The following is a 25,563-nucleotide window of genomic DNA, read 5'->3' on the forward strand; positions in this document are numbered from 1 at the left end:
GCGCCACACTCTAGAATGTGAGACATAGATGCCAACCCCTGGGTTCTATAAATTAAATTAGATTTATTTAGTTAGTTATGTACCCCCTCCTTTACAGAGCCACGCTAGCGTTTGTAGCACTGGCCGCTGTGGTAACAGCTCCGATCCTCATAGAATTCTTATGAGTGTCCGCGCTGTTACTGCCACAGTTGGCATGAAAAACACTAGCACAGCTTTGTAAAGGAGGAGGTTATTTAGTTTTCTATCCCGTTCTCCCCAACGAGCTCAGAACGGGTTACAGGTTGAACATACATAATATATAGTCAATAGTTTACAGGTTAAGCATGCATAATATACTGTACAGTCAACGGTTACAATATGTCATGTATATAATACAATGTGAGCGTCCTGGGTCTTGCTTTTCTTCCTGCCATCTACTAATAATTATGAAAAACAGCATACCATATTTTTCGCTCCATAAGACACACCTGACCCAACTGCAGAGGAGGAAAAACCAAGAAAAAAAATTCTGAACCAAATGGTGTGCCCCTATACCCTGTCCCACTCTGGTGATTTAGTGGTAGGCCAGGACAGGGTACAGGGCATGTCTAGTGGTGGGCACATCTAATGGTAGGCAGTCTAATGGCAGCCAGCTAGCCCCAAGCCAGCCAGCCAGAAATCCCCCCCCCCCGGTACCTTTCTAAATCTCTCTCTCCCTCCCTAGATAGCTGTCTCAGTATTTTTATCATCTCCCCCAGGTACCTTTATAAAACACCCCCCTCCCCCGTACCATTTTAAAAAATCCCCCCCTGCCGCAAGCCCCTTTTTAAAACATCCCCTCCACATGCCTGCCGCCGCACCTTTTTAAAACATCTCCTCTGCAAACACCCGCCGCCGTACCTTTTTCACCTCCCCAAACACCCGCCACCAAATTTTTTTCATCCCCCCCGCAAACACCCGCTGCTGCACCTTTTTAAAACATATCCCCCTTCCTCCCCCCGCAAACACCCGCTGCCGTCTTATCTTGTTAAAAACATCCTAGTGGTCTAGCGTGATTCCTCCCTCGCTAGCCGTCTCCTATTTCCCAGACAAGAGCAGCGAAGGTTCGGCGCAAGCTTTCCGCGCTCCTGCCTGGCCCTGCACTTCTTTCTTATTGGTTTTTGTCAGTTCTCGAGGCGGCAGGCATATGGGGGTGATGTTTTAATAAGGGACTTATGGCGGGGGGGATTTTTTAAACAGTATGGGGGTGGTTAAAAATTGTACCTTTGCTCTTAAGACACACCAAGATTTCCACCCACTTTTGGGTAGAATAAAAATGCGTCATATGGAGCAAAAAATACGGTAACTCATAAACAGCAGGCAGAATCTTTATAAACATGTATGACCATTTTTTTGGGAGGCAAACCAACAAATAAACATCATAGTACAAAGTAATTAAAGGATCAACTGCATTTAGAAATTTGAGATTCACCCAGTTTTAATTGTGTAATGAATAATTATATTTAAAAACTAAAAGTTTGCTAGCAAGGAGGGGACAGCAGGAGAGAGCAAGAAACTTATTATAAGAGAAGATTTAGGGCTCCTTTTGCTAAGTTGCGATAGTGTTTTTAGGGCATGCAGCATTTTAGCATGCACTAAACCCACGCTACGTGATTAGAACTAACGCCAGTTCAATGCTGGCGTTAGCGTCTAGCGTGCGTGGCAATTCAACACAAACTAAATGCGTGCTAAAACCGCTATCGCAGCTTTGTTAAAGGAGCCCTTAGAGAGCCTCTGGGTTTTCCTATGTTATTGAACCTTTCCAAATTGCTAAGTTTTCATTCATCAGTTTTGGAATAGGTCTATTGTTTTTTTTACTTTATTTTTATTGATTCAAATCATAACAATACACAAGTATCCACTTGTTTTGACTAAACTGGACAGCAACTAACTGAGGGAAATCAAATTTAAATCATAAATAGTAGCCATATTGACTGTGAAAATAAAATACAAACGATATAGAGGAAAATAATATAGTTCTCCTTAGACCTCAAAAAGGTAGGGAGAATAAAAAAAGACAAGTAGATCTCAGAAGAAATTTAACAGTTATCCAAGGCAAGGGCCTACATGAATCTCAATTCCTACTACCCTCTTCCCAATTCTCTCTGAAAATTGTTTCATATCAAGAAAAGTTCTCAACTGGTCGGGCTAAAAAACAAACAAACCAACAACAACTCCCCTCCCTCCCAGTACTTTGTCCCACCAAATTCTACTAAATATTTTCATGGAAAAGATGATCAAAAATATTGGAGCATCTCTTTTGTTTCTTGCCTCATGGCCAAGAAAGCTTTTCTCCTTTCTTGAGTAGCATTCAGATAAATCTAGATTTTTTTCTATGATATAAAATCTGTAAATTGTGAAAATAGAGTTTCATCACAATTAAAATATTGTTATTCAAAACCAAATGATACTCCTAAGGTGGTTTTTTCAGTAGCTTCTGAGATTGATTCCTCTAATATTGCTGACGGAGTCAATTCTACCTTCCTTAGGTTGCTCCCTTGGTTTATCTTCTGGATTTCTAGTGACATTTGGCACAATATATTCTATTCAAAGGAGATATAGATTAAGGGGGAAATCTTAAGAATTTCAATCAAATAGGGACAATGGTTTTTAAAATACTCTGCTAACCCAAAGTATGATGTAGTTTTGGATTTTTAGGATATAAATTGTGCAAAATAATACAATAGACATACAAATACATGGGTTGTCCTAACTGCTTGTGAGGGATCTGAGATGGAATTTGGGAAAGTACTTAAGTACATTGAGAATCCGGGAGAAATAATGGCTTCTGACTTGGTGGTGACCTCTTGCTGGTCAATGAACAATTATGATATACTCTGAAGGAAGCACTTCTCCCACTCCTTAGGCTGATAAAACATCATAGAGCTGCCCAAACGTGCATTTGAGGGAGGGGGAGCTAAGATAGTGGTCAGTGTTGGGACCGCTGCTGTTCAATATATTCATAAATGACCTGGAAATAGGGACGAAGTGCGAAGTTATAAAATTTGCGGATGACACAAAACTCTCCAGTAGGGCCAGTACTGTTAAGGAATGCAAAGATCTACAAAGAGACCTGAACAAACTGAGAGAGTGGGCAGAAAGATGGCAGATGAGCTTCAATGTAGAGAAATGTAAAGTCTTGCATATAGGGAAAGGTAACCCGATGTACAGCTATATGATGGGAGGGAGGGTACTGGGGGAAAGTAACCTAGAAAAAGACTTGGGGGTACTGGTGGATAAAACAATAAAGCCAGCGGCGCAATGTGCAGCGGCCTCAAAAATGAGAAAAGAATGTTGGGACATTATCAAAAAGGGTATCACTACTAGAACGAAGGAAGTCATCCTACCACTGTATCGAGCGATGGTGCGCCCGCATCTGGAGTATTGCGTCCAATACTGGTCGCCATACCTTAAGAAGGATATGGCGATACTCGAGAGGGTCCAGAGAAGAGCGACCTAGGATGATAAAGGGCATGGAAAATATTTCGTATGCTGAAAGGCTGGAGAAGCTGGGGCTCTTTACCCTGGAAAAGCGGAGACTTAGAGGGGACATGATAGAGACTTATAAAATCATGAAAGGCATAGAGAAGGTGGAGAGGGACAGATTCTTCAGACTAGCGGGGACAACAAAAACAAGAGGGCATTCAGAAAAATTGAAAGGAGACGGCTTCAAAACGAATGCTAAGAAGTTCTTCACTCAGAGGGTGGTGGACACCTGGAATGCGCTCCCAGAAGAGGTGATAGGACAGAGTACAATATTGGGTTTCAAAAAGGGATTGGATGACTTCCTGAAGGTGAAGGGGATTGAAGGATACAGATAGAGGGTAACTATAAAGGACACTAAATGAATAAGGAATACACAATTTGGGTAAAGGATCACTTACAGGTCATGGACCTGGGGGGCCGCCGCGGGAGCGGACTGCTGGGCACGATGGACCCATGGTCTGACCCGGCGGAGGCAGTGCTCCATGTCTCTCCATGGCCCCTTCTGTCTTCCCCCCCAGAGCAAAGCTGTCTGTCCCCAGCACACTTCCCCCCCAAAGCAGCCCCCTTTCCCTCTCCCTGTCTCTCCAAGGCCCTTTCTGTCTTCCCCCAGAGCAAAGCTGTCTGTCCCCAGCACACCCCTTTCCCCAAAGCAGCCCCCTTTCCCTCTCCCTAACTGTCTATCCATGGCCCGTTCTGTCTTCCCCCCAGAGCAAAGCTGTCTGTCCCCAGCACACCCCTCCCCACAAAGCAGCCCCCTTTCCCTCTCCCCTTGTATTGTTCTGGTTCTTACCCTCCCTCCATCCTGGCGTCTTCTGGCCTGCTCCTCTTCAAAGCAGCCTGCAATCATGGCCGGCTTTAGCGAACCTCGCAGGCCGTTCTCCAACTCGGTAGCACGTTCCCTCTGACGCGATCCCTTGCGTCAGAGGGAACGTGCTACTGAGGTTGGAGAGCGGTCTGCGCGGTTCACTAAAGCCGGCCATGTTCGCAGGCTGCTTTTAAGAGGAGGATCAGTGGCGATTGGTGAGTGAGGGCGGGAGAGGGGAAGTTCCAGTGTGTTCCCTGCCAAGGACGCGGGCAGGGAGAGAGCTTGCCTGTGCTTCCTCCAGCGGTTGGTGAGTGAGGGCGGGAGGAGGGGAGTGGCCAGAGTGATCCCTGCCTCCACATTCTAAAATAGAATACGGCCATGGATCACAACTCACAGCGGCAGGGATCACGCCGTTTTAAAAGCACATACGCGGGTAATGTTTTATTATATAGGATAAACCAAATCTAAGTTGAAAATTTTAAAAAATGAATAAAGGATTTAAACATCTACAAGGTTGCCTCTTTCTTCATTCTGCTGAGGGAGAAAAAAAAAACCTCCTCCAAAGTTACTTTAGCTAAAAAGAATAAGTTGCTGGCAGACAGGAGGCCATTTAGAAAAGCTGGAAAGAAAGTTTTGTTGTGGAAGAGCAGCCAAATCATTTTCCACAGTCCTTTAACTGTAACCTTTAAAAGTTTTGTCTTATGGCATTATAAGAATCTTTAAACGTTTCCTCTGTATGTTAGTTTTCAAAACCGTTAATCATTTATTAAAAATGTTCTATACTTTCTTTTTTGCAAAGCAAAACTCTCTTCCTCTTCTCACCAACTTTTCCCTTTGTTTCCATGCAATTTTATTTCATACTATCCATAACCCCCTTTCTTCCCATAAAACCCTGTTATCTGTATCATACTGGCTTGCTAACTTTGGCTAGATGCACAAAGCATAGTCGTTAAGACTGTGCGGGTCGCTGTGGGCTGATTTTCTCTTTTTTTTTTTTTAGGGGGGGGGCGATTTCTAAACAGTGATCCATGCTCAAAAGGCTTCCCACGCAAATAAGTAGAGTCGGATGTCTACCCTAATCCCGCCCCACCAGTCATTGGAAAACCAATTCAACACATGCACAGAGAATCCCAAACAGCTAATCTATAGGGGAAGCCCCAAAGTAGTCTCCTACCACTCAACTGTTTGGAGCAGGAAGTCTTTTTATTATTTTTTTAAATAGGCACAGATGTGCATGTGTTACACATGCACAATATCTGTCCCCATTAAAAAAAAAAGAAACTGAGCCACCGCCCCCGATAACCTCTCCCCCCAAAGACCCCAGTACCAAAATAGAGGCAAGAGGGATGCACACTCCCTTCTGCCACTGTGAACCTCCCTGTGCCAGCTGGACTGCCCATTCTCCCGCACTTCAATAGAAATTGGCAGGAGGAATGCCTACTTCCTCCTGTCACCACGAAGACCCCCCCCCCTGCCAGGACCCCCCCGAACTGAACTGATCCCTCCCCGTACCCACTCTCCTTCCTAAAAAAAAAAAAAAAAAATTGGCAGTTGGGATGCTCCTGGCTCCCCTGAACTTCCCACTTATGACCTCAAAACTTACCTCAAAACAGTCCCTCCTGCTCACAGGCCTGCCACTCCAAAATGGCAGGCCTTCACCTTCCTGGTGCATCCTGGGATGCACAGAGAGGGGCCTAAGGCCCTGATTGGCTCAGACACCTATGGCCCCTTCAAATCCCTTTTTTAGACCTCAAAAGAATAAGGAGGGGAAGACAGTCCTCTTAAAGGAGCAATTATAAGAAGAAAAAAGAAAAAGGCTTCTAGTGAGATACCCAATACATCATATTAATCACATAATCTCAACAATTACATTATTAAGACTGTTAGAAAGACCCTCAATTGTTCTAGAAGATAAAAAAATATAGGAGTCCTTTTATTAAGGTGTGCTAACCGATTTGGTGCGTGCTAAATGTTAAGACATCCATTATATTGCATTAATTTCGGAGTTTGTTTCACTGATCTACACACTGGGGCTCATAATTGAAATGGAAATACGTCTAAAAACCAGCCTAAATCGGCACTTGGATGATCAGTAAGACAAGTTGTCCAAGTACCGATAATCAAACCGGGTTTAGACATATCTAAAAATGACTTAGGCCTTTTCAGTGCTGCTGTACGACCAGAGCTAAAAGGGGCGTTTTAGGAGGAGTGGTGAGGGTGGGATTTGGGCGGGACATAGGCTGATCTAAACTTAGTTGTACTGCAAGTATAACTGAAAGTTTAACAAGGCCTGCCTGGACGGAACTTGTATGTTGTGACTTAGGCAATGTAAAACCAAGTCTAACTGCCAAAAAAGGTATTATCCAAAGTGACTAGATAAGCCACAGGTGTCAAAGTCGGTCCTCGAGGGCCAGAATCCAGTCGGGTTTTCAGGATTTCCCCAATGAATCTGCATGAGATCTATTTGCATGCACTGCTTTCAATGCATATTCATTGGGGAAATCCAGAAAACCCGACTGGATTCCGGCCCTCGAGGAGGGACTTTGACACCCCTGAGATAAGCACTGCAGACACAAAATACAGACCCCCACATACTGCCCCAGTGATCACTGACCCATCTCCCACAACACCATAAAAATTGGAATAAAAGCGTACATACCTGCCTCCAAAACATCAGCACCTGGCATAGTAAAGCCTAGTAGAGGTGGCTTAAGTAGTGTGGGGGGTGGGCTAGTGAACCTTAGAGAGGAGGACTCAGGCCCATAAGCCACTCTAATCACTACATTTATGGTGGAACATGTGCACCCCCTAACTCTACTGTACTGCCATATAGGTGCCACCTGCAGCCGTGAGGACTATTGGGGTGGTAGACAGGTGGGGCTAGTAGGTTTTGGGGGGCTCACCATGACCTATTAGAGAGTTATGGTGAGATGTTTATGTGGCACCTTTTTTGTGAAGTTCACAGCAGTGTAAGGTGCTCCACTACTCTGTTGCCATGGTTAGGTGTCCAGGCCATTACTTTGCTGGCCCTTCCCACATCCAAAAGGTCATTTTCTAGGCGTCTTTGACTTGGACGAGAATGGGGTATAAAGATAGACGACTTAGCGGTCTGGGTAATCAAACAGCTGGACATACAGTTAGACAACTCTCGAAAAAAACTAAATATTTTTCGAGAATGGACTTTAGACACTGCCAGCTTTGGGCATTATCTGTATTTCTTTTTTTTAGAAAGAAGAAAAACGTACAAGGGTGAGAGATTTATTTTTTGAGTAACACTGTAATTGTGAACTGCTTATGTACAAATCACAGAGAATTGTGATTGATGATGGGCCTGTTTCAATTCTGCTTTATTGGCATGGAGTGGGATAAAATATATTGAAGTTGACCCTCCTTTTTATGAAGCCGTGTTAAGCTTTTTTTATCGCTGGCAGCGATGGTATTAGCTCCAATGTTCATAGGAATTCTATGAGCATCGGAGCTAAAACCGCCGTGGCCCAGTGATAAAGCCTAACGCAGCTTCGTAAAAGGGGACCTAAATTAACAGTCACAATGCGTCGGGAAAATAAAGAAGCAATAGGAGAAAAAATTAAGGATATCTGTGCCTTCATAGGACTTGGACTTCCTCAGGTATGCGCCCTTTCATTATTTGAGCAATTCTATAAATTAGATGCTAACTTTTATATGTGCAAATGTTTAGAATACAGTACTAGCATATACTCAAGTATGTGCATATTTACATGCTGTTGCCCCCTGCTGGTGCACTGAGATCCTGCTGTGCTGAGCCGGTGTATGCGAGATGCTGGACTAGAATTTCAGGAGGCAGAGTACCAAATATTCAGAAACAGAAGCAACATTGCATAAGTGTTGTAAATAAGTGCCTTTATTATCTAATCATAGACATCTAATTTGCTTTTCCGGAGTGGAAAATACCTTGTGAGCACAAAACAAGAGCTTCATACCTCTGATTATAACAGCTTCCAGGTAATGAATACTTGACAGTCTCTTAGGGCATTTTAGAGACAGTTCCCTGAGCTCACAAAATAACTACACAAGCTGGACTGTTGCCTTCATCTCACACTGAGTTCTCTCCTGTCCTTACTGGATAGCAGGTATCATGAGGTCTGGTGCCTGGAAAAGGTGCTGGCAGGCTTGCTGCTCTTCCTCCTCTGAGTAGCTGGTGGTGCCTGTGAAAGATACAGAAGTGAACAAGTGATGCCCTGGAATCATCAGTTTAATGGCATGAGTGAGTTCTTCAAAGCATGGGTTGTCCTAGTGGAAGGCTAGAGGCAAGAAAGAAGTATGTTCAGGTGCTCTGAGCTTAGATTCAAACTCCATATGTAATGGGGAGCATCAATAAGCAGGCCTGCCCCCAGAAGTAGAATGAAGGGTTCCGGGGCAGGCCTGCTCATTGATGCTACATGGTGGCTGCCTTGAAGATTTGAAGTACAACCCCAGGAAATGGGTGGGAGGGCACCAACATTTTTGGGGAGGCCATGACCCCCTATGGCCTCCCCCGTTCCGATGCCTATGAGTGACTGCTACAGTAAGTACCAGCTTTCACAAAGACTACATGTTCTGCTATGTGTATTTAGAAAACATTCCTTTCACTTGAATTCTTATGATCCTCTTTCTTTCCCATTCTCGTGGTCTTGAAAGGAAGCATCATCCCAGTAGATGGGCATAGAGGGAAACTACCTTTCACAGAGATGGGCAGGAGTGGCTCTATAATAAAATACACAGATAAGGAAATGAAGGTGATACCTCTTGGAACTGACTTAGATTCAGTCTGCTGTTTCAGGTTGATGCTTATCTAATTCTGCTAGTCTGCCTCACACAGCTGCAGGTGGTGGGCCCTTTTGAGGTCTTCAGTCTAGAACAGGGGTAGACAATTCTGGTCCTCAAGAGCCACAGGCGGGTCAGGTTTTCAGGATATCCACAATAAATATGCATGAGATAGATTTGCATCTCAAGGAGGCAGTGCATGCAAATCCATCTCATACATATTAATTGTGGATATCCTGAAAACCTGACCTGCCTGTGGCTCTCGAGGACCAGAATTGCCTACCCCTGGTCTAGAAACAATTTAAAGAAGGGATTGGCAAATCCAGTCTTTGAGTTCTACAACCCAGCCTGGTTTTCAGGATTTCCACAATGAATATGTATGAGATCTATTTGCATTCACTGCTTGCATTACATGCAAATAATCTCATACATATTCATTATGGAAATCCTAAAAACCAGGCTGGGTTCTGAACCTCAAGGACCTGGATATGAGGACCCCTTTAGTTTAAAGTATGTACCAATATACTCTCTTCTTGAGGCATAGTTAGAGAACCCAGTTGCTGCTTGCCTTGACGTGGAGGAGTAGCTTAATGGTTAGGGCAGTGGCTAGAGAACCAGGGGACCTGGGTTCAGTTCCCATTGCACTTGTGACTCTGAGCAAATCACTTAACCCTCTATTGCCCTGAGTACAAAATAAGTACTTGTATATAATATGCAAACCACTTTTGATGGGATTCACAAGAATGTGGTATCAAATCCAGGGCTGTGGAGTCGGTAGATATATCTTTCAACTCCGACTCCTCAGTTTCTGGTACCCATGATTCCGACTCTAGGTACCCAAAATGTCTCCAACTCCGACTCCACAGCCCTGATCAAATCCTATCCTTCCTTAGCAACAGCAGCAGATGAATCCAGAGACCAATGGGATAGCACACATCTACCAGCAGGTGGAGATAGAGAAACTGATTAACAGGTGGTCCTATTGGCTGGCACACCTCCTGCATCTTCAGTATTCTCTATCTCCCAGCAGGTGATGGTCGCTATTAAACTAGCTCCTGGATTCTGGCTGTGACTGGATAGTTATTTTCTCCTGTTGAGGTTTCTCTTCAGTGAGATGGCAATTTTATTCTCCTGTTGAGGTTTCTCTTCAGTGAGACAGGGGTGTCCGGCTGAACGGTGCCGGTTTAGCCCCCCCAGGTCCCTGTCTCACCCTCCCTCCAGTGATAGAGGGTCTGACTGGGTCTCTATATATTTTTCTTCTTTCCCTTAATTAAAAAAAAAAAAAAAAAAAAAGAGAGACCATAGTGACTATTAAACAATTTTGCCCTCATAGTGCTGAGCAACCAGCATCTCCTGGCACTATCAACAAAGTTGTGAGTATATGTTTTATTTGAACTTCTTTACTGGTTTCTGGTTGTGGTGGAGCTGTGGCTTAGGTGTGTGTCTACAGAAGGAATATGTTTTTTATCAAACGCTATATTTTGTAGAGTTGTGGAAATGGTTTAGTGACTGACAAGTAAATTTACATTTGTATGAAGTTTATTCAGTAAAGGGCTTCGGGTGTATGGATAGAGCTCTGTTGACTAGTGCCTTCCCGCGTGTTGTAGGCGCGCGCTTGTTTTCATACTCTGGCAGCAGCGCCACAGCGGTAGTGGGATTTCTCCCCGAGGCGGACTCTGCTTGGCAGTTCCCGCGGCTGGGTGGAGGTAAATATTTGGACGGCTCCGGGTGTGTTCTTCACATAGCCGGTTCCTGACTGAGCGCAAGAGGCATGTGCTTATTTTCCTAAGTTGAGACTGAAGCAGCATTCATTTATTTCTCTCCAATTTTTCATTTTAAGCATTTTATACCATGACAGTGGGAAAAATATTTTAATGGTTGGCTCTGGGTAGGTTTTTAATGCATTGTTGATAGAACCAGCTCATTTCAGCATGAAATAGGCACGCGCTTGGGTCTTCGGCGCTAGTGGGAGCACCGCAGCGTTCACGGAGTTTATTTTGCAGCTGACTTAGGTCACTATTCCGCAGCTTCCCTGTTTTCGGGGTTCTATGTGTCAGGAGTGTTTCAACAGCTTTTGCCACTGTTGCGTTGATATATGCGGTGTGTGTGTTTCCCCACTCTCTCTGCTTGAAAAGACTTAACTACTTTAATTGCGACTGTACTGTTATGCCTCACGGTGCTTAAGAAAGAGATTCTGCCCTGTGCTCAGCTCGGTTTTTTTGCCGTTATGGGTCGGCAGAAGGCAAATTGCTGCACAGTGATGTTAGCAGCATTAGAGTACCCTGTATTTCAAACGGGTATCTTCTTGTCTCTCTCGGTGTCTCTGAAGGGTGAGTCTATGTTGGTTTAGAGGTTTTCTTATCCTTTGTGCCTCTGTGCAGTGCTTTGTGTGTCTGGTAGCACTAAAGTGCTGTGTGTGTCTGGTAGCACTATAGAATTGATTTCTGAACTGTCTTTTCTATTTCTAGTGTGCCAGGGACTGCAAGTTTCAAAGCTTCTTGCACAGATTTCTCAGGTTGCCATCTTCTCATGGCACCTGCTAGACAGTCCCTTAAACTGGCAGGAAGAGCTGTGTGGCTCCTTCTAACCAGGGACAAGTTACCTATTCTCCCAAACCCACAGAGTAGCAAATGCTATGTAGCTGTTGGAATCATCCCTGAAGCTCTTTTTAGGGATGTGAGCTTTATCTGATAACAATTAGGGTGCAGATTGTTTCCCATGGGGCGGTCAATGCAGCTTCTAGATTACGTCTAGTACGTCTTCACTTTAAAGGCAGTAAGTTTGTGGCTAACATTACATGGAATTAGTATTGTTTTCAGAATTCCAACATACTCCATCTTACATCGCAAAGCTGGATTTTTTGTGGGAAAGTTCCTGTCCTCTTCCAGAATTTACAGCTCTTGTCCAGCCATTCCCCAACTGTCTGCTTTTCATTCTGAAGGGATCTTCACTTCCTCTGGTAACTCTTTATGCTTTCTCGTGAGGGGGGAGACACTATGATGTCAGGTCAGGGGGCTTTGGGCATTTTTCAGGATGCTTGCAACTTTGAATCCTCCTCCCATTTCAGATTCTTTCTTGGAGTGACCATGTATTGAGTTTCCAAAGGTTACGTTCGTGTGAGATCCCTTTTAAGTGTTACTGGTACGCGGGTCATTAGTTTTAGTTCTTCTGGAACTAAGGGAAGTTATTCCATTTACTTCATAGTGCCTAAGATGGGGTAATTGGTCAGATGGGGGCTGGATCTCATTCTGGTAAATTAGTTTCTCAGAGTTAGACATTTCCGGAGAAAAACTGTGAGAATATTTACAATTTCCCTATGGTCATCGAATTTGCACTATCTTCGCTTAGCTCTCATTGAGCAGCGCTATCAGTTTTGGCAGATGCCATTTGGTCTAGCCACGGCTCCATGAACATTTTAGAAAATTAGGGCATTAGTGGCGTTTAGGCACAAACAGGAGATTCAGGTACTTTCTTTCTTAGACGACTGCTTGATTCGGATGTCTTCCAGCCAGGTCAATTTGTCAGACACAAACGGGTGATTTCTTTTATTTGAACTTCTTTTTTTCAATTCTTTGGATGTGAATCTTCAAATTTCCAAAGAGCTCTTTTCTCCTGTACCAATTATTGGAATATCAGGGGATGTTGTTCACGTAGGAGAGGAATGTGTTTCTTTCCAGAGACTGGGGCGACAGATTACAGTCTCAGGTTTGCCTTCTTCAGTCACCAAGAATAAGACTATGGGATTTTGTACAGGTTCTAGGATCTATGGTGGTGACTCCACTGGGAACTTCGGCTTGCTTTCACATGAGAACACTACAGCAATCGCTTTTGTTCCAGTGGTTCCCGGTATCTCAAGGCTCCAATTGTAGTATCTAGTAGGCTCTTCAAGCATCACTCAATATAATTTGGTGGCTCAGCGAGATTAATTTTTTCAAACGCATGCCTCGATCTTTGCTGGACTGGCTCAAATTCACCAAACATCCCAGGCTGTCGGGTTGGGGGGGCTCAGTGCCTTCAGTCCTCAGCGCAAGGAGTCTGGTATTAAGAGGAGACTCGGTACTCGTTCATTCTTCTGGACTGAAGCATGGTCAGGCTACTGTTTCAGGAGTTTCAGACCATTCTTCCGGAATGACAATAAAGGTTTTTTACGGTTATGACGGTGGTATTTCTCTACAGCCAGGAAAGTACGTGAAGTACTTGGTTGGCGAGTAAAGTAATGGTTCTACTTCATTGGGTGGAATCTCATCCTCCTCTTCTGTAAGTGCATCATTTTACAGGACAGGAAAAGGGTTTAGATCAGGGGTGCCCACACTTTTTGGGCTTGCGAGCTACTTTTTAAATGACCAAGTCAAAATGATCTACCAACAATAAAATAAAAAAAAAACACAAAGCACACTGTACGCATAGAAAATGTTAATCATCATTCCTATTCCAGGGTTTTTCAAAGAGGTCAAAGCAGATGACTCTATGCACTATAACCTCAGTAACAACCATACAAAAATAGACAGATATACCCCCCTCCCTTTTTACTAAACCACGATAGCAGTTTTTAGCGCAGGGAGCTGCGCTGAATGCCCAGCGCTGCTCTAGACACTCATAGGCTCCCTGCGCTAAAAACTTCTATTGCGGTTTAGTAAAAGGGGACCTTAGTGTAAAATATAGACAGCAGATATAAATTCAGACACATTTTGATCACTAAATTTAAAATAAAATCATTTTCCCTACCTTGTCTGGTGATTTCATGAGTCTCTGGTTGCACTTTCTTCTTCTGACTGTGCATACAATCTTTCTTCCCTTCTTTTAGCCTGTATGCTTCCTCTCCTCCAGACCTCATTCCTTCCCCCAACTTTTCCTTCCTCTTCCCTGCCCTTTTTTTCTCTCTGCCTCCCTTTCATTTTTTTCTGTTTCTCTTCTTTCTTTCTTTCTCCCTGCCCTTCCCCAAGCCACTGCCACTGCCATTACCATCGGGGACCAGGACCCAAACGCCACCAATAACAGGCCCCAAGCTCTCCCTGCTTCGGCCAACCAGCATTCCTCTCCCCGACGTCAATTCTGCCTTCGGGAAAAGGAAGGCTGATCAGCCCAAGATCGTGATCAACCTATTGGGGGAAATGCTGCCGGGTCCTGCCTTCGCGGAAACAGAAAGTAGGCAGGACCCGGCAGGAAGAAGAACAAATGCTTCACTAACCTGTCTCCCGCATTAGCCCGTAGCGAACGCTTGCTTCAGGGCTCTCAACATGTGCGTGCTGGCTTCCCTTCTCCCCCCCCCTCCCCGGACATAACTTCCGGTTTCGGAGGGAAGAGAAAAGAAGCCGGCACGCACACGTTAGAGCCCGGAGCATAAGTTCGCTAGGGGCTGAAATCTCCAAGCCGGTTTTTTTTGGGGGGGTGTAATGTTCAGCAGCGGCAGATGACAGCTGGGCAGACCGCCCAGCTAAAAGGCCCTAGGGAGAACACTGGAGAGGAAGGCTGATCGGCCCGTAGATCAGGACGGCAACACGAGTCTATCACAGAGCCCGGGATGGGCTCCGCGATCGACTCGCGTTGCCTTCCTGAGCTACTGGTCGATCGCGATCGACGCGTTGGGCACCCCTGGTTTAGATAGACTTTCTCACCAGAAAATCTGAGCATGGACTGTCTATTGTATGTTAAAATGTACAGCGCTGTGTACGCCTTTCAGCGCTTTAGAAATAATAAATAGTAGTAGTAGTAGTAAAATCTTTTACATCCTGGAAATTGGAAACTATTTGTTCAGGTGTTCCAGCTCTTTGTATAAAGGTTTCAAGTTTTAGTTTTCAAGTTTTATTAAATTTTAATATACCGACCATCAACAAGAATCTAGCCGGTTTACAAATTAAGATAGGATAAAACTAATACAATAAATAAGATATTTGGAGTGGGGTTGTGAACATTCAGACTTTAACTGGACATACTAGATAGTGATGGTAAGGAAGAAAGCGGGGAAGGGAAAAGTTACATTGTTAAAAGTTGAATAAAAAAAAAAAAAGGAAATGGAAAAGGGAAGGATAAAACATTAGGAATGGGATCACTTCATAAAAGCGGTTGGAGTGTTTAAGAATAGATTATATTCAAGAGCAAGAAAACGCGTCTTGAAATAAGAATGTTTTTAATTTGGTCTTAAATTTATCGATTGATTTCTCGTGGCGGATTTGAGATGGCAATGCGTTCCATAAAGTAGGAGCGACTACAGAAAAGTTGGTTTTCCTGATGTAAAAAAATTCCTTAATAGAGAGAACGGAAAGCAGGTTCTGATCTGCCGATCTAAGGTCCGTGAGGGACAGAAAGGGATTAGAAGTTTATCTAGAAAAGAAGGTTGATTGGTAAGATTGATTTTGAAAACTAGCATGATTGTTTTATATGTGATGCGATGAGTTAAGGGTAGCCAATGAGCTTCTTTCAGGAGAGGTGTGACATGATCAAATTTCCCTAATTTGTTTGTGTTTTATGGCCGTATTTTGTATAAGTTGTAGTCGTCGTAGTTCTTTTTGAGGGATTCCATTGTAGAGAGAGTTGCAATAATCAAGATGAGAGATGACAAGCGAATGAATTAGAGTAGTAATTGCTGCAGTGTCAAGAATAGATGATAGGGAACGTATAAGCCGAAGTTTGTAGAAGCAGGTTTTTACTACTGTACTGATTTGATCATGAAAGGTAAGATCCTTATCTATGGTAACCCCAAGTAGTTTTATTTTGGTTTCCATTTTTACAGGATGAGTTTTAATGAAAATCTTTCTGATAATAGTTTCATTCTTTTTAGTAGGGAAAAGTAGGCCACATAATTTATTAATATTTAGGGAGAGTTTATTTGCGTAAGCCAGTCACTTATTTTATCTAGTTTCTTATTGATTGCTTGAATTTCCGTGGGATTGGAGGTATCAACTGGGTGGAGTAATTGAATGTCATCTGCATAAGCATAGATTGTGAGGCCTATAGACTGGGCTAGAGTAAGGAGGGGAGACAAGAAGATATTGAATAGCAGGGGAGATAGAATAGAACCCTGTGGGACACCATAGATTTGAGCTATAGAAAGAGAGGTTTCCTTCTTCGAATGAACTCTAAAACTTCGTTCGTTGAAATATGAGATAAACCATAGAAGAGCGGAACCTGTGAGACCACAGTCTCTGAGACGGTTGATAAGGAGAGAGTGGTCGATAGTGTCGAAAGCTGCGGTCAGGTCTAATGAAATAAGAAGAACAGATTTTTGATGATCTAGGAAATAGTTAACAGTTGAAATGAGACCTAATAGTGATAGTTCGGTAGAGTAGGAAGAGCAAAAGCCGGTTTGGTGTGGATGCAGGGCATTAGTTTTTTCAATAAATTCGGCAAGTTGATTATAGATAATTTTCTCAGTTTAGAGATAAGAGGGAGGTTGGCTATGGGATGGAAATTTGCTGACAATGTTGGATATGAGTTTTGGGTCTTTAATTTTTGGAGAACGAGAGCGGTTTTCCAAGCTTTAGGGACATAATTGTCTGAGAGACATTTTGTTACCATTTCCAAGAGAAATGGTCCAAAGAAGGTAAAAAAAATTTTCAGAAGCATAGGGGGAATACTCTCTGTGGAGTTATTTGGTGTGTTGATAGATTGGAAAACTTTGAAAAGATTGTCCAGAGAGGGAGGTTTGAAGTTAGTACAAATACTAAAAGGTAGAAGATTTGATTCAACCGGGGTATCTTGGGGGGGTGGGGTATGAATGGATTGTTCAAGGTGAGAGCAGATCTCCTTGATTTTATTATCAAAAAAGAATGCAAGCTCTGAGGCTGGAGGTTGTGTGGGAAGTGGGGGTGGTTTTTTGGGGGGAATAAGGGGATAATGATTGAACTATACTAAAGAGTACGGAGGAGTTACGGGCTGTGCTTATGAATTTTGAGTAGTATTCTTTTTTAGCTTGTTGAATGGCGATTTTGTATAGAGTGGCCCTTTCTTTATATAATAGAAGTGAATGATTTGATCGGGTAATACGCCATTTGCGCTCCGTAGAACGAAGTTGTCGGTGGAGAAGGGTAAGTTTGTCGTTAAACCATGGTTCCTTTTTTGGTTGTAATTTTGATAATCTTTCTTGGGGGGAGCAAGAAGGTTTATCAGAGATTTTGTAGCAGTGGTCCAAAGCGAATATTGTTCATCTATAGTAAGATTCGTGAGATCCTGAAGTTTTAAATTGAATGAATTCTGAATATCTGGCAAAGTAATTTTATTGATATTTCTGGTGATATAAGTGTTCTGTTGGGGGGGGAGGGGTTGAGTGAAATAAGATATTTGAAAATTAATAAGAACGTGGTCAGACCAGGGGAGAGGATGTGTTTGAAAGTTTTGAAAAAGATGACTAATGATTGTTGGACTAAAGATCATGTCAATAGTGTGTCCTGCAGAGTGGGTAGGCATGGAGAAAAGAGGGGTTAGGGATAGATCAGAAATTAGAGTCAGAAATTCGGCTGTGTTATGATGGTTAGGAAGATTGAAATGTATGTTGAAATCCCCAAGAATGATAGGGTTAGGGTAGGAGATGTTGAAGTCGGAAATAGTAGTTATAAGAGTAGATAGAGAAGATTTAGTAACTGGAGGGGGTAGATAAATCAGGAGAAAATTAAGAGATGGGGAGTTTTTTAAATTTATTGAGAATTGGAGAGTTTCAACCGGATGATTATTGTAATTGGAGAGAGGAGCAGAGTAGAGGTTGATAGTCGTATGGTAAATTACTGCGAGGCCTCCTCCTTTTTTGTGGGATCGAAATTGAAATCTTACTTTATAATTGTTGGGGCAGGCTTGGGTCAAATAGGCCTCTTCTCCTTGGGTAAGCCAGATCTCAGTTAAACAGAGAATGTGAAGGTTGTGTTGAAGAATTAAATCATGAATTAAATGGTGTTTGTTTTTAATGGAGCGCACATTTAGGAGACCTACATTAATTATGGATGATTGTTGTGGTGAAGAGGGATGGGTAGTAGAATCTAAGGAAATTGGAATAGCAGTATAATATCTTGTTTGGTTGCCTAAAACAGTTGGGGGGAGAGTTCAGGGGGGGGGGGGGACGATGGCCCCATATGACCGGGATGGAGGCCATAAGATTAGTCTTATAGTTTAGAAGAGTAGATAGAGGAGGGGTAGGTGGGTAAAGAAGAAGTGAGATTGAGAGACTATAGGTTAGGAGAATAGTTAAAAGCAGACGTGAGAATTTACCTGTTTGGTTCTTTGGAACTTTGTTGGGAGCGTTTAGAAATGAACCATGAAGTAGCTGCATGAAGGAGCGCATAAAGGAGCAGGTCTTGCTCCTTGTGCGTGATCCTTTGCAGCGTGCGCCACAAAGAAAGTGATTTTAAAGGGGAAGCTACCGGAGAAGATTTGTGGGCGGAGTCATTGGTGCCGCCGCTTTGCGGCAGCGGTCTCCTTAGAGAGCAGGGGAGCCTGTTAAGACCAAAACAACAGTACATTAGGGAGAGAAACAGAGAACAATGCAGGTTATAAAAAAATATACAGAGAGAATGCTACCATCCAAATGAGTAAAGAACAACATACAAATATATGAAGACAGCTTGCAGAGCAGTATACAATAACAGGTGCGTTAAAACTTAAGGTAAAATCAAATAAAAGATGGGCTGCTAAAGGAGTAGTTGTGGTAGTGCAGGGCTTGGCAGAGTGCAGGTGAGATCTGCTAGAACTAGACCTCATGGCCTCTTCTCGAAATTCAAAGCTTCCTAGCTTCTTCAGTAGATGCAGGGAGTGGCAATCAGAGGGGGTAGCAGTGTTGTTTCTTTCTCGCCTCTAGTTTCTCTTTTTAAGTGTTTTCCCCTGGCTGATGATTGGATGGATTTGTCATCTCAAGTTCGCTTTCAGGGCACAGTAATTAGAGAATCTCCGGATTGGCTGTGCCATCCGTGCTATGCGGATCTGATGAGTCTTTCGACGGCCGAACTGTTGAGATTCCTGGTATCTCCAGATTTATTCACCTAGGGTCCAATCAACATGGATATTCATCCTATTTTGGTATTACGACCTAGCTTTTGAAAAGTCATGGCTGACGTGTAAGAGTTATGTGAAGCAGGTTATTTCTTCTCTTCTCCAGGTGATACAGATGTCTCCACCTGTGGCTTATGCTTCCGTTTGGAGGATTTCCCTTGCTTGGGTACTTCTCAACATTGGCACCCTTCCAGAGTTCTTTGATTTATATTCTTTCTTTTTTGGCACAAGCGTATTGCCAAGGGCTTAGCGTTCAATTCCCTTCAGCTTCAAGTGGCAATCAGCTTGTTACAAGGGCTAGGTATCTCGATCTTCGCTTACTTCTCAGCTTCAACTAGTTCAGTTCCTAAAAGGAGTACAGTATATGCGTATACTTCTTAAGAAGCCCTGTCTGGAGTACAGTCATAAGGTACTTCTTCGCAGTTTACAGAAGGCTTCATTTCAACCTTGTCTTTTGAGACTCTGAAAGGCTGTGATATTGAACATGGTGTTTCTTGTGGCCATGGCTTCAGCTCGGCAGTTTTCTGAGTTGCAGGCCTTGTACGGCGGGGATTCTTATTTCTGATTTACAAATTCTGGAGTGTCAGTTCAGACAGTACCACAATTTCTTTCTAAGGTGGTGTCATCCTTTCTTTTATGCCACTCTCACTTTTCCTTCCTTCTTCCTGGGAGGAAGAATGGGGAGGTGAGCTTTTCTTCACTGCATTTTTTAAAAGTGCGTAGCATTCTCCGCAATCTGTAGGGTTCTAACGACTTTTAGTTGTTTAGATCACCTCTTTGTATTCTTCAAGGGATGCGACAAACGTATGGCAGCGTCCAAAGCCTCCATTGCTCAAAGGGTCCAGGAGGACATTCTTTACACTTACTTGATGGCAGGGAAGCGGTTGGCGGAAAAACTTCATGACCATTCAGCCAGAGCAATGGCGGCTACTTGGACATAGTCCAGAGGTTTTTTCCTTGGAGGAGTTTTGTCATGCGACTACTTGGTCTTCCAAGAATACTTTCTCTCAGCATTACCGGTTGGATGTGGGAGCATATGCGGAGGCAGTGATTAGTGCTTTGGTTGTTACGGAGGCGGTGTTTGCTTCCCACCCAGATTGAGGATTGCTTTGCTACATCCCATTGGTCTCTGGATTCATCTGCTGCTGTTGCTAAGGAAGGAAAAATTATGTTTTTACCTGTTAATTTTCTTTCCTTTAGACGCAGCAGATGAATCCAGAGCCCCACCCTTTCTGGATATTGACTGTTTTTGCAACTTTTGAAGTCTGTTATTATTACCTTTTGAAATTTGTTATGGGAAATGGCGGAAAGATGGCAGAAGCCCTGATAAAAGACAGCATCGACGGGCATCTAGAAAGGAATAAACTAATAAAAACAAGCCAACATGGCTTCTGCAAGGGAAGATTGTGCCTAACGAACTTATTGCACTTCTTTGAAGGTATTAACAAACGGATGGACAAAGGGGACCCTATAGACATCGTATACTTAGATTTCCAAAAAGCCTTTGACAAAGTACCCCATGAACGCCTACTACAGAAACTGAAGAACCATGGGGTGGAAGGAGATGTACATAGATGGATGAAAAATTGTTTGGCGGGTAGAAAGCAAAGGATAGGAGTGAAGGGCCACTACTCGGACTGGAGGAGGGTAAAGAGTGGTGTTCCGCAGGGGTCGGTATTCGGACCGCTGCTGTTCAATGTATTTATAAATGATCTAGAAACAGGGACGAAGTGCGAAGTAATAAAATTTGCAGACGACACCAAACTATTTAGTGGAGTTAGGACTAAAGAGGACTGCGAAGATTTACAAAGGGACCTGAACAAACTAGGAGAGTGGGTGACGAGATGGCAGATGAAGTTTAATGTAGAGAAATGTAAAGTCTTGCATGTAGGAAACAGAAACCCGAAGTACAGCTAAACGATGGGAGGGCTGGTAATGGGTGAAAGTACCCAAGAAAAGGACTTGGGGGTAATAGTGGACAACACAATGAAGCCGTCGGCAGTGTGCAGCGGCCTCTAAGAAGGCGAATAGAATGCTGGATACTATCAAGAAAGGTATTACAACCAGAACGAAAGAAGTTATCCTGCCGTTGTATTGGGTGATGGTGCGCCTACATCTGGAGTACTGCATCCAATATTGGTCGCCGTACCTTAAGAAGGATATGGCGATACTCGAGAAGGTTCAGAAAAGAGCGACATGATTGATAAAAGGTATGGAAATCCTTTCATATGCTGAAAGATTGGAGAAATTTGGGCTCTTTTCCCTAGAAAAACGGAGACTTAGAGAGGACATGATAGAGACCTACAAGATCATGAAGGGCATGGAGAAAGTGGAGAGGGGCAGATTCTTCAAACGTTCAAAAACTACAAGAACGAGAGAGCATTCGGAAAAATTAGGAGGGGACAGATTCAGAACCAATGCTAGGAAGTTCTTCTTCACTCAAAGGGTGGTGGACACCTGGAATGCGCTTCCAGAGGGTGTGATAGGACAGAGTACGATTTTGGGGTTCAAGAAGGGATTGGATAATTTCTTGAAGGAAAAGAGGATAGAAGGGTATAGATAGAGGATTACTATACAGGTCCTGGACCTGATGGGCTGCCACGTGAGCAGACTGCTGGGCACGATGAACCTCTGGTCTGACCCAGCAGAGGCACTGCTTATGTTCTTATAATGGTTACAGTTGCTTGGGCAAGGAGCAATACTGAAGATGCAGGAGGTGTGCCAGCCAATAGGACCACCTGCTAATCAGTTTCTCTATATTCACCTGCTGGTAGATGTGTGCTATCCCATTGGTCTTTGGATTCATCTGCTGCGTCTAAAGGAAAGAAAATTAACAGGTAAAAACATAATTTTTCCATGTTCCCTTCACTTCTTTGCTCTGTTCTTTCTGCTTTATCTGTCCATGCTATCTGTTTCTCTGTGACCATTTCTACCTGCAGCACTTTCCTTGGCATTGCTGTTCGTACACCTGATGTCTTTTTTCTTTTTTTTTTTTTTTAATTTAATATTTATTGAAATTTTCAATATATTCAAGCATATTATAACTTGTACAGAAAGGAAATTTAGCAAGAGATTAATACAAATGAAAACATATATCAAAGAACATATAAGCATAAATTTCTACTCAAGTCCTCAATAAGATCCAAGAAGGAAAATAGGCGATAGAAAGAAATTATTATAAAACAAAATAATAGCTAGTCGAATGAGATTGAGGCACCCTTTCTTAAACTAAGCACTTTCTTTCTCCAAAGATGCAGTTGTGAGAAAAGTTGTCAGTTGAGATGGCTCAAAGAAAACATATTTATGAGAATGGTAATTAACAACACATTTACATGGGTGTCGCAAGTAAAAAGTCGCCCCCAGAGATAAAACACCAGGTTTCCTTAACAGAAATTCTTTTCTCCTTCTCTGCGTCTCCTTGGCCAAATCTGGGAACATCTGAATTTTACAACCTAAAAACTCTTTTTGCTTATTTTTAAAGAAAAGTCTCAGCAACCAGTTTTTATCTGGTGCGAGAGCTACTGTCAATAATAAGTTTGCAGGGGTCACTAATTCTCTATCAGACATTTCCAATATATTGGATATATTCATTAAATCAGGTCCCGACTTCTGTTGTAATTGCTGTTGTTGTTGGTCTTGAGGCTTACTTGGAAGATAATAAACCTGCGTAAATGGTGGTAATGATTCATCAGAGAGTTCCAATATTTCCGTCATATAACGTTTCAACATTTCCCTTGGGGCTATCACAGAGACCCTAGGGAAATTTATCAATCTGAGATTATTGTTACGAGAAAAGTTTTCCATTGCTTCCATTTTCCTTCTTAAATTGGTATTATCTTTAATTAATACCTCAGTAATTTGTAGTGATACTTTAAGTTCTTGATGAATATTTTGTATTGAAATTTTTGAGTCCTCAAGTCCAGTCTTTAAATTTTTAATCTCAGTTCCATGATTTTCTAATTTCTTTTCTACTTCTTGTAATTGTGGATTAATAGATTTTGCCAAATTGGCTACCAGGTCCCACAGAGAGTCTAATGTAACCTCTCGGGGCTTCAAAATTTGCAATGGTTGTAATTTTAAGTTAATTAGCTCACCCTCTGGCAACATGTCTCCTCCTGCAATCTGTTGGATTTTCTGTTGGATTTTCTTATCCCCCACTGCTTCTTCCACAGTCTCCTCGTTAAGACTCCTCTGCTCCAGCAGGGAGTCCTGTGGCACAGTCCCCGTGTTCTCTTCCTTAGCCTCCGAGAGGAAGTGAACTCCAACCTCAGGAAGTTCCTCCTCTCGCGGGGAACTGGTCGACTGAGGGCGTGGGGGTAGTGCTCTCACTTCGGGGCTCAATGATGTTTCCAGCCCCATGGTGAACGCCACTGACGCGCCTCCGCCGTGTGTCTCCTGCGGGGAACTCCCCGAAGCTATCGGCGTGCTCTGCATTCTCCTCATCAAGTCCTCGATGTTCCCGAAGACGGCTGTTCTGGAGCGCTGCGAGGCTCCAGCAGCGCTACGTCCCCTCCTCTTCGGCATCGTGAAACAGGTAAAGGTTTGAGTGGACAAATTATGTCAAGGAATAGACGGGAGCGTGAGACTCATGCGACTGCTCATGCGGCCATCTTGGATCTCATGCGACTGCTCATGCGGCCATCTTGGATCGATGTCTTTTTTCCTGAACTTCGCTAAGTGTTCCCATAGGGTATGCCAGCTGCAAACAATCATCTTGTCCTTCCAGTCTATCCTATTCTTTTGTCCCGACTGGTAAAGATACCAGGCATAGGGAATGTCAGCTTCTTCTTATCTAAGACACCTTTTTGTCTTCCTCCTTAACATGGCAGCATCTTGGGCAGAGAAATATTGTTATTCCCCAGATTGTACTTTCCCTTACCCAACTTTTCAAGGCCTGTCCCAAACCCTTCAAAGTTGACCACTGAACAGAGTAGAGTTCCAAATGCGAAACTGGGGTTAATCTAATGGAAAAAAACTGCTAGTAAATGAAAGTTGGTCCCATTCTGTTTAATATGAAGTGTTATTTTATATCTAGACAGAAGAAAATAGACATTTCTGACCACTTATGTATAATTTAATTCTGATATTCTGTTGAGTTAAAAAGACTAGAAAATGACTAGAAATCCAAGTACAGTACTCAGAAAATTCAATTCTTGTGTTTATTCCATCAGGGGCTTGTTGAGGAGGTTTTGAGTCGAACAATCCTTAAAGTAGATAAAGGAATTAGATAAGTAGACTGCTACAGCCCACAGCCAATGGGGTTATATGTGCTCTCTGTTGTTTTTTGTTTTTGTTCCAACTTGTACCGTTTTGCACCATCAGTTTCCATCCTGTCCCTAGTAATTACTTTGTCACAAAACAAAACAGTGTTAAGTATATTCAGCGCAGTTCACTGTTACTACTACAAGTTCGGAAGTCATAAAAAAGTACTTAAGTGCTTCCAAAGTGTGGTTAGTAAAGATTTCAAATTACGATGTAAGCATTTTTCCTATCAACAGGAAATGAAAACCTCCCAATTCCAGAGAGGCTGTCCCTTGAAGCAAAAACAAACGAATTCTAGAATGCTGCTACATTTTTAATTTTTTAGAAACAGTTCAACTCTCTGGATGAAGGATGGAGTTGATTCAGTTCAGGGTAGAACAGACCAAAATTAAAAGGGGGGGGTTTGGAATTTGTATCCCGTCTTTTTATGGTTACATATTCAAAGCATTTTACATATATATTGACACTTATTTTTGTATCTGGGGCAATGGAGGATTAAGTGACTTGCCCGGGGTCACAAGGAACAGCGCTGGGATCAATCCCACAACCTCAGAGTGCTGAGGCAGCAGCTGTACCACTAGGCCACTCCTTACCTCGAAGGCCTCATCCTGTGTCCCAGTTCCAGCAAATCTGCCTCTGCCCCTTCCTAAGGAACTACTAATTAGTTTTTTAGATAAAATCTGTGATAATCTATTTGGGCATGTGTTTACTGCTGTGAAGACATTTAGAGTAATATTAAGGAAGGACCATATTCAAACACCTGAAGGTGGATACACAGACTCGGAATCTCTATAGGGCGCTGATATTAGCGGCCACCTAAAAAGAAGCTGCTGATCACATGTCAATCACACAACAGTGCCCTATAGAGAATTTCATCTCTGTGAAAGATTGACGCAGGAAATATAGACCGAGATTGTCCGGGCCTACATTTCTGGCGCCTGTTTTTGACAATAATCCCACCTACGTAGGCGCTTTAGGTTGCCTGAAGTCACTTCTGGCATTAGCCACACCCATAGTGGTAGTAGGTGGCCTAAAGCACCTAAGAAGGTGCAATTCCGATACCTATTTTTTTAGGTGCCTTGAAACTTGAGTTAAAATGTTGTTTGGCGTTTTTAACTGAGTTTGGGCACCTATCAGCACCAAAAAAATTGATGCTGGTTAGATAATCCAGGCCAGAGAGACCAACCATAAAAGTGAACCAGGCCACAGCGACAAAAGATCTGAAAGTGGTGGGGCAA

At 43.0% G+C, this 25,563-nt stretch overlaps 1 protein-coding gene and 1 long non-coding RNA gene across 2 annotated transcripts in view; one reads left to right on the forward strand and one right to left on the reverse strand.

Moving 5' to 3' along the window:
• The window catches only part of CNNM2 (cyclin and CBS domain divalent metal cation transport mediator 2), a 409,496-nt gene that overhangs the window by 83,981 nt on the left and 299,952 nt on the right, over nucleotides 1–25,563 (forward strand). The window lies entirely within an intron of this gene.
• Nucleotides 8,275–25,563, reverse strand: part of LOC117359267 — a 53,694-nt gene continuing 36,405 nt past the window's right edge. The window contains exons 2-3 of the long non-coding RNA XR_004539195.1: nucleotides 21,828–21,878; nucleotides 8,275–8,493 (exon numbers count right to left, since the gene is read on the reverse strand). This is a non-coding gene — a long non-coding RNA (uncharacterized LOC117359267). The remainder of the gene's footprint in view (nucleotides 8,494–21,827; nucleotides 21,879–25,563) is intronic.

The sequence above is a fragment of the Geotrypetes seraphini genome, chromosome 4 (genome assembly GCF_902459505.1).
Source record: "Geotrypetes seraphini chromosome 4, aGeoSer1.1, whole genome shotgun sequence".
NCBI classification, from domain to species: domain Eukaryota; kingdom Metazoa; phylum Chordata; class Amphibia; order Gymnophiona; family Dermophiidae; genus Geotrypetes; species Geotrypetes seraphini.